The sequence below is a fragment of the Bombina bombina genome, chromosome 7, assembly GCF_027579735.1.
Source record: "Bombina bombina isolate aBomBom1 chromosome 7, aBomBom1.pri, whole genome shotgun sequence".
NCBI lineage: Eukaryota > Metazoa > Chordata > Amphibia > Anura > Bombinatoridae > Bombina > Bombina bombina.
This window is the reverse complement of record NC_069505.1, coordinates 266079158-266097508: the sequence shown is the minus strand read 5'-3', so window position 1 is coordinate 266097508 and position 18351 is coordinate 266079158.

Here is an 18351-nt window from a genome sequence, read left to right as displayed (position 1 = left end):
TCAGGAATAAACCAAACCCCTTAAAAAGCCTGATTGAATTAATATACCTGGTTCCCTTTTCTGTAAACAGTCATAGGGGTAGATTTTCTAAATGTCGAGTGGGCATGATTCGCTATAGCATCGCTAAATGCCGACAGCATACATTGCCCTAGCATTTCTAAATGCTTGCGCAATGCCGACCCCTGCTCGCTAAGAGGGGCTGTCAATCATCCTGATCCCTAAATGGTGGCGGCAGGTTAAGGAGCAGCTGTCTTATGACTGCTACATCTTAAAGGGACTTTAAACCCAAAGAAAATATGATAGTAGAAGTAAATTAGAAAGTTCTAACAAAACAAGAAAATAGAAAAACAAATCTTCAGTAGTTAAACTGTGCTGAGTTTTATATCTGTAGTGTTGTAACTTCTTGCATTTTATTCCTGCTCATTTTCTTGTTCATGTTTTGTATTACTCACTGCCTGTAACCTACTTGAGTATTCAGAAACGTTTATATTTGTTTTCATTGACAACAGCAGGTGAAAAAATATCACATGTAGATTTATACCAACCTATAGCGAGCTGCCGGAGCTGAGCTAATCCAGACCCTTCTTCACTGAGCCCAAAACCATGCTAATAGGAGGCTTAGTGCGGCAGATCCTAGAGCCTGCGCTAAAGGACCTCTCCTTTAAGGCATGATCCCTTCCTCGCAGAGCCCAAGGTCCCGCTAATAGGAGACTTAGTGCAGCAGATCCCAGAGCGTGCGCTAAAGGACCTCTCCTTTAATGCAGACTCCCTTCTTCACAGAGCTCAATATCCCGCTAATAGGAGGCTTAGTGCAGCAGATCCCAGAGCGTGTGCTAAAGGACCTCTCCTTTAATGCAGTCTCCCTTCTTCACAGAGCTCAATATCCCGCTACTAGGAGGCTTAGTGCGGCAGATCCCAGAGCCTACGCTAAAGGACCTCTCCTTTAATGCAGGCTCCCTTCCTCACAGAACCCAAGGTCCCACTAATAGGAGGCTTAGTGCGGCAGATCCCAGAGAGTGCACTAAAAAACCTCTCCTTTAATGCAGGCTCCCTTCTTCACAGAGCCCAATATCCCGCTAATAGGAGGCTTAGTGCGGCAGATCCCAGAGCCTGTGCTAAAGGACCTCTACTTTAATGCAGGCTCCCTTCTTCACAGAGCCCAAATTTTCCGCTAATAGGAGGCTTAGTGCGGCAGATCCCAGAGCCTGTGCTAAAGGACCTCTACTTTAATGCAGGCTCCCTTCCTCACAGAGCCCAAGGTCCCACTAATAGGAGGCTTAGTGTGGCAGATCCCAGAGCCTGTGCTAAAGAACCTCTCCTTTAATGCAGGCTCCCTTCTTCACAGAGCCCAATATCCCGCTAATAGGAGGCTTAGTGCCTCAGATCCCAGAGCCTGCGCTAAAGAACCTCTCCTTTAATGCAGGCTCCCTTCTTCACAGAGCCCAATATCCCGCTAATAGGAGGCTTAGTGCGGCAGATCCCAGAGCCTGCGCTAAAGGACCTTCTCCTTTAATGCAGGCTCCCTTCTTCACAGAGCCCAAGGTCCCGCTAATAGGAGGCTTAGTGCGGCAGATCCCAGAGCCTGCACTATACGACCTTTTCCTTTAGTGCAGGCTCTTGAATCCACTGCAGTAAACCTCCTATTAGACCAGCTCTTGGCTCTGTAAAGAAGAGTCAGGATTAGCACAGCTCCCCAGCGTGCTATAGGTAAATATTTTACCTTTTAAAGCTAATTAAAAGGAAACTACTGTATACTAACAAATTTTGTGAATTTATTCAGATATTTGTTTTGTGAAGTATATGATTCTGATCCTGCCTAACAAGGTCAGTTAAGCCCTGAAATACCAGGCAATCCCTATCTGAACAAGGAATATGGCATCCCCCTACAATCATTCCGGTCTTCTTTAGACCTCATCAGTGAGGTGCAGCCATATTTCTCTAGGCACATTAGCAAGGAGTCAACATTTACTTTCCCCCACCACACTTAGGGAGACATCCTCAGGATTTTATTAGAAATATATAGAAATAGAATTACTCTCAGGAATGGACAATAGCTCCATAGTTTGTTCTATGGCAATTTACCACCTGGGAAATTCAAAAGTATGGGAAACAGCACCAAACGTATCAGCTTCCAGGCATGGAGTTAAGGATCAGCCACCTCCACATGCCACAGATACATTTAAAAATGGACAATTATTTCTCTTACATGGTCCAAAACAAAGCAACAACTTTTCAGGCCTGAACCAGGTCCTTAGTCATGTCTACACATATAGAGACAAAGCTCTCTTTTATACTTTAAAAAGAAAAAAGTGAACACTCACATCCTATTGTACACTATCACCATCCTGTGGTCATTTTTATATTGCAGAATCTGGTTGGGAGGTTACCTTGCAGTCCCTCCTGCAGCTTTCCCCCATCAGGACAAGTTTCTATGTTTCCAGGGACTGCATCAGCTCTGTCCATGATGTGCCTGACTCTACCCAACCATACCCATAACATACTAGCAGTGCCAACCCTCCTCTCATGGCCCCACAAATAAACTCTAGTGCACCACTGCCTACAAATCCATCTTAACTGTTTGTTCTGGAAAGCCTCTTGGAAATGTTGGTAGGTATGAAAATGTGCTAAATTTCAGTGCTGGTAACTATGTGTTTAACCCCTATGCAATGCTGCTGCTGAGCAAGATAGGCAAAGTAAGTCAACAAAAGTAAATTAATGATCACGGCAACAGCCGAAACGCGTCAATTGCTGTGGTTGACGTATGGATGCACCTTGAAGAATTGTAAATTGTACACTAGAATGGATTTTATCCATATGAAATATGAGTAAAGCTTTGTTTCTTTACCTGGTGCTCTTCATCTCCTTTTTCTTTATTTGGATATGTATGTAGCTGCCTATTAGGTATGTGCATTCAACAGTTTTATTAGTTGCCAAATGCATAAGAAGGCTCTTTTCTGAGCCAAATATTTTCTTGTGAAAGTGCAACACACTAGAATCTGGATTTGATCTTAGTGTGTTACACTTTCACAAGAAGAAATCTGGCACTTAAAAGAGACAAATGCTGCGAGCAGCTTTCTTCTTTCGCATTTGGCAGCTAACAAAACTGCTAAATGCACATGCCTATTGCCTATTACCAGTGCTCAAGTTGAACTATGTTAGTCCCATTGCAGGGGTGAAGGAACCAACCAACATTAATTTACTAACAATCACCTAAATTACGAGTTGGGTGCATAAAGAACGCAAAAAAAAATTGCGGTATCGCACTTTCCATAGTGCTGTCGTTATGAGTTACTGAAAAACCTCCTTGTATTGTGCGTTGTGGTGCGTTAAGCTCCATACCACACAAAAGCCAAGGGCTGAATTTACGTGCTTTTGCATGCTTTCCCCCATAGACATCAATGGGGAGAGAGTGTTAGAAAGAAACTAACACCTGGGATCGAGGAATGGAGATCGCCGTAACGCAATACCATTGATGTCTATGGAAGAAAGAAAGTTACGTTTAAACCTAACACCCTAACATAAACCCCTAGTTTAAACACCCCTAATCCTCCGCTCCCCGATATCGCCGGAACTAAATAAAGTTATAAACACCTAAACCGTCGCTCCGCCGACATCGTCAACACTAAATAAAGCTATTAACCCCTAAACCGCCAGCCCCCCATCACAATTAATAAACAAAACCTATTTTCCCCTAATCCACCGCTCTCCGACATTGCCAACACTAAATAAAGCTATTAAACCCTAAACCACCGCCCCCCCACATCACCAACACTATAATAAAGTTATTAACCCCTAATCCACCGCTCCCCGACATCGCCAACACTAAATAAAGCTATTAACCCCTAAACTGCCAGCCCCCCACATCGCAACTAAGAAGCTAAACCTATTAACCCCTAAACTGATGCCCCCCCACACAGCAAAACACTAAATTAAACTATTGACCACTAAACCTAACACCCCCCTAACTTTAAATTAAAAGTTACAATATAACTCTCTTAAAATAAATAAAAACTTACCTGTAAAATAAGAAAAACTAAGATTAAAATATAAATTAACCTAACATAACTATTCTAATAAAATTAAAAAAACTACCAATTAAAAAACCTAAATTACATGATTAAAAAAACCTAACACCACGAAAAAAAACTAAAATTTAACATTTTAAAAAACATAATACTACGAAAAAATTCAAAATAATCTAACATTACAAAAAATAATAAACACTAAAATCACAAAAAAAAAAACACACTAAGATTGCAAAATAATAAATGAAAAAAAATAAAAACAATTACAGCTAATCTAATAGCCCTATAAAAATAAAAAAGCCCCTCCCAAAATAAAAACACCCCCTAACCTACAATAAACTACCAATAGCCCTTAAAAGGGCCTTTTGTAGGGCATTGCCTTACGTTAAACAGCTCTTTTACCAACAAAAATTTACAAAGTCCCCCAAACAGTAAAACCACCCACCCGCCCACCCAACCAACCCCCCAAAATAAAAAACCTAAGTCCAAATAAAACATAAGCTACCCATTGCACCAAAGGGGCATTTGTATGGACGTAACCCTTAAAGGGCATTCAGCTCTTTTATGGTGCCCATCCCTAATCTAAAAAATAAAAACGTAACAAAAAACCTAACACTAACCCCATAAAAACTACTTGCAGTTCCTGATTACTCACAGTTCCTGAAGTCCAGACATCCATCTTCATTCAGGCGGCGAGAGGTCTTCATCCAAGTGGCGACATCTTCATCCATCATGGGGCCATCTTCTTTCTTCATCCCGGTGTTGCGGAGCTGTGGAGCCTCTGAGCTTCTTTGCCGGTGGCGCGGACATCCAGCGTGGAGGATCCTCTTCATACGGTCATGAAACGTGATTAGATTTTATGGGGTTAGTGTTAGTTGTTTGTTTTTTGTTTTTGGGGTGTTTTTTTTTTAGATTAGGGATAGGCACTGCAAAAGAGCTAAATGCCATTTTACGGGCAGTATAAGAGCTGAATGCCCTTTTAAGGGCAATGCCCATACAAATTCCCCTTTAGGGGCAATTGGTAGCTTAAGTTTTATTTAGATTTAGTTTTTTTATTTTGGGGGCTTGGTTGGGTGGGGATTTTACTGTTGGGGGGACTTTGTAACTTTTTGTTGGTAAAAGAGCTGTTTAACTTAGGGCAATGCCCTACAAAAGGCTCTTTTAAGGGCTATTGGTAGTTTATTGTAGGTTAGGGGGTGTTTTTATTTTGGGGGGGCTTTTTATTTTTATAGGGTTATTAGATTAGGTGTAATTGTTTTTTTTTTTGTTAATTTCTTTTATTATTTTTTGTAATTTTAGAGTTTTTTTATTTTTCGTCATTTTAGTGTTTATTATTTTTTGTAATGTTAGATTTTTTTTAATTTTTCCGTAGTATTAGGTTTTTTTAAATTTGCAATTTAGTTTTTTTTTTAAATTGGTAGTTTTTTATTTTATTAGAATAGTTATGTAAGGCTAATTTATAGTTTAATCTTAGTTTTTTTTATTTCACAGGTAAGTTTTTATTTATTTTAGGATTGTTATATTGTAACTTTAAATTTAATGTTAGGGGGTGTTTGGTTTAGGGGTTAATAGTTAATTTAGTGTTTTGCGATGTAGGGGGCCGTGGTTTAGGGGTTAATAGGTTTAATTTATTAGTTGCGATGTGGGAGGCTGGTGGTTTAGGGGTTAATATCTTAATTTAGTGTCGGCGATGTCGGGGAGCGGCGGAATAGGGATTAATAACTTTATTATAGTGTTAGCGATGTGGAGGGTGGCGTTTTAAGAGTTAATAGGTTTATTTTAGTGTTGGCGATGTGGGTGGGCAGCAGATTAGGGGTTAATAGGTTTAATAAAGTATTTGTGATGCGGGAGGGTGGTGGTTTAGGGATTAATAGGTAGTTTATGGGTGTTAGTGTACTTTGAAACATTTAAGTTATGAGTTTTGTGAAACATTTTTGTTTCACAAAATCCATAACTACTGGTCTCAGATTGCGGTATGGCTCCTGTCAGAATAAGCTGTAACACAAGCATTTTAACTGGACTGCACAACTTGTAATACGGTGCTATGGAAAATTCCACACTCAAATGCTTGCGGTATAGCTATACCGTTGCGACTCGTAGTATACGTTATCGGCCATATTTCCAATTTTTCAGCGGTATAGCCGCACTGCCTCATAACGCAAAACGTGTAATATAGCCCACTGTCTACTAACAAATAATAGTATTTTATTATTATACCAGAATGCAGTTTTAAATAAAAAAAAAAATAAAAAATAAAAATTCAGTATAGTGTTTGTGTTTGCATTATACTTTCTTTGCACCAATCTCAATACTTGTTAACAAATTTCACAGATTTTTTTTATCTGACATTGCAATGTGTAAGTATAAACTTCAGGATGGTAGATATAAATCTGGCAATTTATGTAAAGCATGTTGGAAAAGAAAATAATAATAATAATAATAATAATAAGGTAAATTTGCTGATCCATTTAGAACAAGTCAAGTACTGAACTAGAGAATTGAGCACAGTAGCTATAGTATGTAGCCAAAGCATATTGCAATTATCTCCAACTGTCAAAGATTCTTTGTATTAAGGAGGCAAAAAGTCTGGGTTTTGTTTTGCGTATTTTGTTTTCTATACCACAAGATGAAATACAATCTATTTTAGCTAAAGTAATGTACTGTTGCACTCTAAGTAATTAATTTCTCATGAGGAATAAGCCTCTTGAAGAATCAAAAAAACATTTCCACTAAAATGATAGAGTAACCAATATTATCCTTTGTGGTAACTTAATAGATTTTTTTTTTTTATCTTTTCTTTATAAGCACCAACATGTTTTACAGTGCTTTACAGTTGACTATCTACAACCAACATAAAGGATGAAAGTAGAACAACTAAAAATACTTAGAATATAATATGACCCATTTCAGCTGTCTTACTATAGTCGTTGTTGGCAACAAGTGGCAACACCAGCTATATGTTGTTTTTTTTCTCTCCAGTGCTCATATCTCTTATATTGTGTCTCATACTGAAGGCTTATGTAGTCTCTTATTGGTTGATATATATATATATATATATATATATATATATATATATATATATATATATATTTGTTTGGAAAAGAAGGGCACTCTCAGGTTTTATAGAGAAACATAAGATGTTTTTATTTTGAACAACAACATGTCATCAAGGACAAAGTCGACGTTTCGGATCACATCAGAGCCTTCTTCAAGACAAAGAAAATCTTAAGTCGGCGTGTAGCTGTTCTCCCAGAACAGGAACTGTGCTCACATTTCCTGTTCTGGGAGCACGGCTACACCCCTACTTAAGATTTTCTTTGTCTTGAAGAAGGCTCTGATGTGAGTCGAAACGTCGTCTTTGTCCTTGATGACATGTTGTTGTTCAAAATAAAAACATTTTATGTTTCTCTATAAAACCTGAGAGTGCCCTTCTTTTCCAGACAAATGTATACATGATTCTTTGAGGATTGCACCCAGGTGGTTGACACGTTGCCTAGGCTGGAGTGCTGGGACACCTGCTAATAGAGTATATATATATATATATATATATATATATATATATATATATATATATATATATACAGTATATATGTATTAGGTATATAAGGTTATATGTTCTATGCAGACAATGGTTTTTAGGTTCATAGTTTTTAACGCCATATGTGGTTTTTGAAAAAGGTGCTGGAAGAGCATTGAAACGTTATGCCTTTTAAATTTGTATAATAAATTATAAGTTTTATCTATATAAGACCAGTGAGTATCTTTTCTTCGGGTTGGACTTTGTATGATATATTAAGTGCACCCTGGCAATAATTACATTTGTGGGGCAGTGAAAATCCTCTCTGCTAAGTCTTTTTTCACCACAGTGCTGAGCCAATTTTGAGCTTTTTTTTGCTACTTACATTTAAACCCCTATTGTAGTCAAATTTCAGTGAGTCACCCACACAAATGATATACTGTTTTGTCAGTAGCCCCATCAAACTCACAATATACCATTATTATATTTATAATTAATGGCATGTGAGAAAGCTGATGCCAAAAACTGTAAAGCAAAATTAATGATTTTAGGATAGATTGTAGTAGCTAATATTAAAAATAGCCCAGTAACCACTGCTGTAACGGTGATAATGTAACTAAATTGTTATCAAGAGTAGCCAAAGATCTCCGGTGCTAGAAAAAAAAAGCTGCAAAGGACTTTAACATAGAGATACAAAGAACTTAAACTTAATTAGAGAGAATAGAATCATAGGCTTTACCACTCTTGATAGTATTAATTATGATTGGCGCCCGGTTTGTATGTATGAATGTTGTGATGCTGAATGGTGTTGTTTTCCTTTTTTCCTTTTTATTCTTTCTCTCTCCTCCTTTCCCTCCTCTCTCGCATACCCACAACAATATCTTTCTTTGTATAGATTAAATGAAAATAAACGAACTTAACTTTCTATCGTGGAATGTAGGCGGAATAACCTCCCCAATAAAAAGAAAGTCAATAATAAAACACTTAAACTCTTTTAACCCACAAATTGTATTCCTCCAAGAAACTCATCTAAAACCGGAGGAAGCTTTAAAATTAAAGTCCAAATGGGTGGGAGACATTATCCACTCACCATATTGTGGGAGGAAAAAGGGGGTGGCGATATTATTTAACAAAAATTTGCAGTGTGATATTCTCTCCCAACTGATAGATCAAAGTGGGAGATATATTATCTTAGAAGTACTGATCCACAAACTAAAAATGGTGTTATGTAACGTATATGGTCCAAACAAACCAGACAGAACCTTCTGGGATAATCTGAAGGCTAAATTGATATCCTACTGTAATCAAAGCATTATTATTGGTGGAGACTTTAATATTGCTCATAGGCCGCGAATAGATAGGATCAAATATGTAAATAAAAGTGAACATGGGAAAAACCGGACCCTCTCTGATTTTATGTCAGATATTGGGCTTACGGATATATGGCGTATGCAGTTTCCAGACGTTAAAGCATTTACATGCGAATCAAAAACTTTTAATACGCTGTCATGCATAGATATGTTTCTGGCCTCGGAACAGGTATTAAACCAAGTTATTACTACAAGTATTAAAGATATAGTTATCTCTGACCATGCGGTTATATCCCTGTTGATAAAGATGGGACCAGATTTTGGTCCAAATTTCTCTAGGCTCTCCTTTCCCTCCCACTTAATAAACAATTTGCATTTTACCAGTTGGATGGTTGAGAAGTATAACACATACAGGAATACTAATAATACCTATTTATCAAAACCAGAAATATTCTGGGAAGCATACAAGGTGTTTATCAGGGGTGAAGTTAGAGCCTATTTTTGTAAAATGAAAAGAAAAAGTAAGGCCAGAGAATTTCAACTAACAAATCAAGTTAGGAACGCATATGAAGCTTACATTAAAAACCTTGTTAAACAGGCATGGGACAATTATGTCGTAAAAAAAAATGAAAGGGACTTGTTTATCAAACATAAAACTGTACAAGAAGACCTAAGACTGAGAGCCAAGTACCAGGGGAATTATGGGAGGTCGGCCAGATATCTTTCTACCTTAATTAAAAACAGACAAAGCATTAAAAGCCTTAAAAGAATAAATGTGTTACCAACCCTAATGAAATTAAAGAAGCTTTTTATGAATTCTATAAAAAAAATTATAATAAGGGAGAAACAGATATAAAATATAAATTGAGTTTTTGGAGTAACCTTAAAATACCTAAATTAGCCGCCCAAGAACTAGAATTATTAAATTTACCTATTACAGTAGAAGAAGTAATAGAACAGATCAGAATTGCTAAAACCCACAAAACCCCTGGTCCTGATCAGCTCCCAATAGAACTGTATAAAATCCTACTTGACTATATCCCAGAGACTCTAGTGAAGCTATTTAATGCGTATTATACAGAAAATAAAAAGCCATCAAGATACTTCTCGACATCTATTATCACTCTTATACCCAAAAAGAATAAAGATCCAGAAAATATGTCCTCATATAGACCAATATCCCTTCTAAACTGTGATTATAAAATTTTTACGGCAGTCATTGCAAATAGATTGAAGGCCTATATAGGGAAGATAATCCACTCGGATCAAGTGGGCTTCATCCCAGGTAGAAATGTCTCTAAAATGATACGCCGGGTACTCACGGTCCTAGATTTTTTTTTTTACCAAAGATAGGGGTGAGGGATGTCGAGAACGATCTAGTTTGGTGCTACTAGCGATTGATGCCGAAAAGCTTTTGATCTCATTAATTGGGACCTTTTATTCTACTCATTAAAAAGTTTCGGATTTGAGGGCAATATCTTAAACACAATACACGCAATATATCAGAATCCAATCTCGAATTTACTAATTAATGCTGAACTTTCGCAAGATATTATTCTAGGAAAAGGTACACGCCAGGGTTGCCCCTTGTCACCCCTATTGTTTAACTTAGCACTCGAACCTTTTGCGGTCAAATTAAGGCAAGAACTCTCAGGGATAATGGTAGGTAAAATTAAAAATGTCCTCATGTTATACGCGGACGATTTACTTTTATTTTTCAATGAATCTGACTCCTCGATCCACCACTTTCTGACTCTGGCTGAACAATTTGGATCTTTCGCTGGTTATAAAATTAACCTAGAAAAATAAGAAATTCTGTGGATTACTCAAAATGATCCCGTAAAAACTAGATATCCTTTTAAGTCAGTAGAAATTATAAACTATTTAGGAATTAAAAACCACAAAGATCCGAATATGTGGTACAGATTACATTTTACACCTTATCTAAGTAAATCTAAAAGTGAGGTAAATAAATGGGTCTCGCTCCCTATATCTCTATCAGCTCGAGTAGCTATAGTTAAGACCATTTTCTTGCCACAATTGTTATACCTATTATAAAACCTTCCGTCTCTAATGAAAAACAAAGATTTAGCTATATTTACAGCTAGTTTTTTATGGAAAAAAAAGCGTAGACGAATATCTATATATAATCTATCTCTACCTGCAAATTCTGGAGGATTGGCACACCCTAATCTCAGATATTATAATCTAGTTACACAAAGCAAGTATTTGCTGGATTGGATTACTGAAAAAGATTATTCAACAAACCTATCTCTAGAAATGGAAACGGTGACCCCATATTCCCTAAGAGCGCTGATACATCTTGATAAGAAAGAGTTACCCAAGCGACTGGGCCGAATGGAGACAATGTTGAACCCCATCTTGGCGTGGCATAAAATATGTGATGAGCTAGAAGTTAACTGGAGGTCCTCGAAATATCTTCCAATATGTTGCAATCCCAAATTCCTACCTGGAATTTCTTCTAAAATTTTTCAGGATTGGTCCAGCAAAGGACTACTAGAAGTGATATAAATTAGGGACACTACGTTAGACATTGCGAAATCATTTGTGGACCTACAGAAAGAATTTGGGCTACATAAACACTGTTTCTTTGCATACTTACAATTGAGACATCTGTATGGATCACTCTGGCAGGAAAATAAAACAGATTGGAAGTTGGGAGATATTAATCCAATAATAAATATCTATAAACAGGGTAATATGTCTACTTCTTTTATGTATAAATTATTAATTAATAGGGCCGGCCAGACTCGTTTAGAGGTATTAGTTGAGAAATGGAAAATAAACCTTCCTCTAGTTACCTCTGAAGAAATGGAGGGCAGTACGAAAATCAACTAACATTATATCATGGAGAGAATCACACGGCAAACTCCTTAATATGACATATGTGACGCCTGCCCACCTTAAAAAATGGTACCCTAGTGGTAACCATGCTTGCCCGAAATGCGGTAATTTGAACGCGGATATTATGCACTGCTTCTGGAGTTGCCCGCTAATTAATCAATTCTGGAACAAGGTAAAGTTCTGTATCTCCCGAAGTTTAGACGAACCATTCATATTAAGTCAACAGGAGTTTTTTTTATGTGTAACCATAAGAAAAACAAACAATACAAGACAATCAATACAATGATTTTAGCCGCTCGTAATCTAATTTTTCTAAATTGGAAATCCACTAAACCCCTGTCTTTTAAAAATTATAAACTATCGATCGCTAATATAGTTATTATGGAACAATACTCCAATGATCTTTACATAGAAGGGAAACTGGAGAAATATCTGCAAAAGTGGCTAGGTATAATGAAAACCTATCCTTCATTAATTCAACAACAATTTATATCCATTATTAAGAAAACAACTTATTTTGATAAACTGATGCAGACAGGTAATCTACCCCCGGAATGGGTATAAATGTGCTACACATGACAACCTTAGGGCACATAGTACTCTGACGGTAGGGTTGCGAGGGAGGGATATGATTTTTTAATATTTTTTTTTGTGTTGTGAGTGCTGTGGTTGTTGTTGTTGTGTATGAATGTGACATATTAAAAAGTCAAAATCGGCCAACAAGGGTTAATGCAGCACCCAATAATAGGAGGTTAAAATAAGGCCGAAAGGGGGAAGAGGAAGGAAAGTGGGAAAAGGGGGGGGGAAGAGAGAAGAAAGGGAAAGAGAAGGAAAGGGGGGAAACGAGGGGAGGGAAAAGGGAAAAGAGGATGCTCTATCTATAATAATGGCGTAAAAGGTTCTCCTTAGCTCTCTCTCTAGTATAATGGATTTATAGCCCTCCCCTTGACTTTGGTTACAATCAACTAATCAACACCTTTTCAGATAAATGATTCCTTTTATCTCTCCTTTGTCTTCCTTTATTGCTTATATACAAACATACTGCACACTATTAGATGTTATATTTGTTGATATAATTTGAGCACCCTGTGCGGTGAGATAATAATGTGATTGTAACATTGCTTTAAGTTTTTCTTAAAATGCTGTATTGATCTTGTTGATTTATAAATAAATATTTAACAAAAAAAAAACATAGAGATACAAACAGTACATACACATGTCTAAATATGTATATGTATTTATGTATGTATGTATGTATGTATATACAGTATATTATACATATATGTGTGTGCATATGTATTTATGTATTTACAGGCATATCTATAAACACATATAAACACATATATTTTGCAATACTCATATTTAATAAAGTTAAAATATTTCACAATTCAAGGTTTTAAGTATTTTTATATATATATATATATATATATATATATATATATATATATATATATATGTATATATATATATATATATATATATATATATATATAAAATAGATATCAACCTTCTCAAAACTGCTACACAAAAGTATTTTTTTTGTAGAAATTAGATACCCCATGATATTTATATGGAGGTATTTTTACACATTTTACACATACACGATTTATTAAGGCCCGTATTCAGCTGTATGCAGCTGTTTCCGTGCGAACCTTCAGGCTCACCGGAAACAGGAGTTAAGAAGCAGCAGTTTTAAAACCGCTGTTCCTTAAGGGGACAGTATACACTCATTTTCATATAACTGCATGTAATAGACACTACTATAAAGAATAAGATGCACAGATACTGATATAAAAATCCAGTATAAAACTGTTTAAAAACTTACTTAGAAGCTGTCAGTTTGGCTCTGTTGAAAAGGTAGCTGGAAAGCCCACTGCAAGTGGCAAATGAGACACTCCCCCCCTTCTTTTGCATGTGAAAAGACCCTTTACACAAACAGGAGCAAGCTGGAGAAGGTATCTGACAGTATTCACATAAAACTTTAAGGCTTGGCTAGGAGTCTGAAAATCAGAGCAATGTTATTTAAAAATAAGCAAAACTATACATTTATTTTTTAAAAAAACTTTATGGGCTATATAAATAGATCATCTACAAAACATTTATGCAAAGAAAAAATGAGTGTATAATGTCCCTTTAACTCATCCAGCACTTCTGAGGCGGCGGACAGCAATCCGCCCGATCGGATACGAGGGCGGCATTGCACAAGAAGTTCACTAGAAAGCGTATGCTGCCGGCATTTATCAATGTCCACCCGCACAATGGTAAACTGGCCCCAATATGTTTAAACCTTTTATCGACAAAGGGCAGAAAATAAAATTTCGGGGTAAAACTCACAAACACTTTATTAAAAGAAAATTATAAAAAAACATTTTTTTTTCAAATCTATGAAAACTTTATTAAAATAAATGTTACACTTTTTATCAGTTTATGTGTTCACTGGGACAGAAGGGGAGGGGACAAGAAAAGACTTGGTTAACAAACAATGGCTTGTCTTTTTTGACGAGTTCACTGTGACTGGCTATCACAGTGATCACATGACCATGTGCCCCTTTTTGTGCATCACTGGACTGCCTCACTACTGAGACATCCAGTGATTGGCCACTGAACCTAGCACTAGAATATATAGGGGTAGATTTATCAAGCAACAGATGCTGCAATCTACCCCCGAAGTTTCAGGTGATTAGACTGCTGTTACTTAACTCATCCACCACCACTGAGGCGGCAGACAGCAATCATCCCAATCGTATATGATCGGAATGATTGACATCCCCTGCTAGCGGCCGATTAGCGATGAATGTGCAGGGGGCGGCATTGCACAAGCATTTCACCAGAAATGCTTGTGCAATGTTAAATGCCGACAGCGAATGCTGTAGGCATTTATCGATGTCGGGCGGACATGATCAACTACAGTTTATCATGTCCGCCCGACATATGATAAATCTACCCCATAAGCTCAATTTTAAGTATATGATCACTGTGACAAGCTGTCACAGTGATTGTATAAACAGTTACTGTCACTTTTTACAGTTACTGTAACGCTGCTGGCTAGCGTCAATTGCAGGCTTCCATCAGTAGCATGATATACATGCTGATTACAGCGTGTATCTCATGAATGGACGCACACTCTGTCCCTGCAATCGCTAGCCTAGGGTGTCCTCCATTACACTATTTCTGCTCTGCCTTACTCCTGAGGCAAGTAGAAATAGAGTGGGCTACAGTGTACGGCGTTGGTCCTTAAGGGCTACACGACTAGTGCCATATAGGTACAGTGCTGTATATATTTTTTAATAATTACCTTAAAGTGTACAAATGTGTCATGAAGGCAACCAATCAAAAAATAGTTTACTCACATTTGGTGCTAAACACTATTGCATTCATTTTTGAATATGTCTACAAAACGTGTAACCATGAAGTATGCATGTACTGTTCTATGCCTTCCTCTATCAACTTTTTCTCACCATTCAACATCCAACAGTTACCCAGAAGGAGAAGAAGCCACATGTAACAATCATAGACAGTTACTATAAACAATGCAGTTTTTCGAGGGCTGATTTTGCATTTCCAACTTATTGCTCTGGTTACCTGTTCAGGGGAAGTTGTTTTACTAAAATTCTCAGGGTTATACTCAATTTTCTTCTTTACATGAGACACTGAGCCATTCAGCACTCAATTATTGTTTGTGTTTTATAAAAGTTAGAAGACACAGGGGTCTTGCTGTTGTAAGTAAAGTCTTTGTATTAAAATAAACTTCTTATGCTTAGTTTACCTCTGTAAACTGTAAGGATAGAGAACAACGACAACCAAGAAACACAAAATCATTTGGAGTAGACATAACAAGGTTGTTGTAAGAGTGTGGGCCAGAGGGAGATTGCCACAATCAGCATAAGTAGAACTCATGTGACATCCACGGCACTCACTGAGTTGGCTTGAAAAAACTGAAACACAGAGAAAGTACTATTACATTTGTAATACAACTGGTGTTTATACTACTATTTTAGAAAAACTAACATTTGTTCAAGCTTTTGACATTTTTGTGGCCTCTAAATAAGCTTTAAAACATACAAATGAAATATTTTAAATATTTGTTTAGTATTTAAGTTAGGCCCACACCCTTCTAAAGTTGAAGCCATGTATTCATGTATTGTTTAAAAGGACATTTAACTCTGAATTAAATCCCACGTAAAAAGTTTACTTATGCATCATAAAAAATACTATGATATGTACTTACATTGCTTATTTCACTTACTTTTTTTGAAATATACAACATCTCTGAAATTTATTTTTTCCTCTATCCCTTTAGAGGCTGGAGTTTATCCTGCAGACTTTGGTACTATGACAGTACAACCTTCTACACAGTGATTTATCAGTAAAATAGCTTATTTATATTGTACCTTAAAAGGACGTTAAATACTTTGAGATGGTAATATAAAATGATAAATTATATATATATATATATATATATATATATATATATATGTGTATATATATATATATATATATATATATATATTAAAAAAGTCTGTAATATACTTTTGTATCCTTTGCATTCTGAAATTGTGATCTTTTCAGTTCCTGTTAGAAATGGAAGTGCAGAACACTGTTATATTCCACACAGCCATTGGCTAAACACTCTAGTGACCTATTTATAACTTTTCCTAATTGGCCACAGCAGAGAAGGTAACCTAAGTTACAACATGGCAGCTCTCATTGTTTTATAGACACTATGGGGTAGATTTAACGAGCAGAGGATGCCGCTTCCTACCCGATCATTTCTGGTATGCCAAAAGTTAAGAAGCAGCGGTCATAAGTCCGCTGCTCCTTAACTTCTCCTCTACCTTTTAGGTGGTGGACTGAAATCATCCCAATCCGATCAGGATGATTGACACTCCCTGCTAGCGGCCGATTGACCACAAGTGTGCAGGTGGCGGCATTGCACAAGCATTTTACATTTAGTGAGGTTGAGCAGACATGATTCGCTACAGCGAATTATGTCCGCTCGACCTGTGATAACTCTACCCCTAAAACTTTTCACTTATTTTGTCAATATTTAAACAGCTAAATAAACTTTAAAAAATAAATCTTCATGTTATTCTCAGACTAATCTTTTCTTTGAATGGCTTTTTTATTTATGTGTCAAAAAATGCCTTTATGGGTAACATGAAATTAATTCAGACATACTTGACCATTTGTACTTTTATATGTTCCTTTATTGTTCAGCTAAATCCATTTGTAACAAGGGATGTATTTCACCTATTATTAATAACAGTTTTTATCTGTAAGTTATGTGATGGCTACAATTACTTTATGCAAAGAAAATTTTCATGCAATGAATATCAAGTATCCCTTCCATATATGGGATTATGTTAAAAAAATTATAATTAACCAATAAGAGGAGGTAATTGACCAATCACAAGATAACTGGACCAGATATATGCCATCCATTCCTTACTAGACCATTACCCTTGAGAAGGTTCTGGAGGTCCGCAACAAACACATTGAATATTTTGGACTATCTGAGGTTCTGTAGTTAGTTCCACATTGGAGCACACAAGCCATTATCCTTTGATCTATGTCCAGGGTATTTTGATCTTTAAACACTTCAGCGAATGCCTATGTTAACAACATATAGGAGATATCCAGATTAAGCGGTTGTATTGCTGATCTGTACAGAACCCTGACAGTGGCAAGCGTAGTGCCCATGAGAGACCAATTGCTGGACACCTATACCAAATGCTACTCTTGAGGACAGTATGCACCTAATATGTATCTTGTAAGTAGATTTTAAATAAGTTAGGAGCATGCCAATAAATGTCATATACTTTTAAAGTGAGTCCAGGCTCTGTGCTTTTCTATTTTTTGCACTAAATAGAATTCCTGCCTAAGCCTTGTAGAAAACTACGAGAGAATCAGCAACGATCCTTGATTCACATTGGGGAACAACCCTTGATCACGTCCAAATCTAAATTCCTACCATATTTAAATGTTAGTTCTACTTTAACCCCTTAAAGACACAGCTTCAGGTTTCTCAATGGTTCCATGATTGAATAATTTCATCATTGGTCATTAAGGGGTTAAGGACAGAGGTACTATATCTATTTAAAAACTATATTAAGGGGAAATACTTGATTTCTTCAATATCCTCAGAATACCAGCCTTCTAAAGTGGATTTATGACATCTGGGCATTATAACATGGACAATAATTATATTGCTATCTTACTTTCTCTAAATGGTTTTAGCTACAATTAACAGATATCACAACATTGTTGTATGCCATGCAAGCTATATGGTGCTTAGATGGGTTTTTTTTACAGCGCTAATACATATTTTACCTTCTCATTTTCCTACTTGTGTTAATTATGTCCTTTCCGGTCATACCTTATTTATCAATAACCATCTGAAAGCTTTTCATGCCTAAAAATACTTTTTACAAGTCTAATTTTATTATATGGAATAATAATTTACACATAAGGTATCAATTTGTTCTTTGGCTCTATAACAAGATGTTGGGTACTTAAAAACAAGGCAAAGTCCGGAATAATATATTAGGAAGGGATAATGAGGTGCTTATTAAGAAAATAACAGGCTTAGGGGCCAATTTATCATAGTGCGAGCGGACATGATACGATGTAGCAT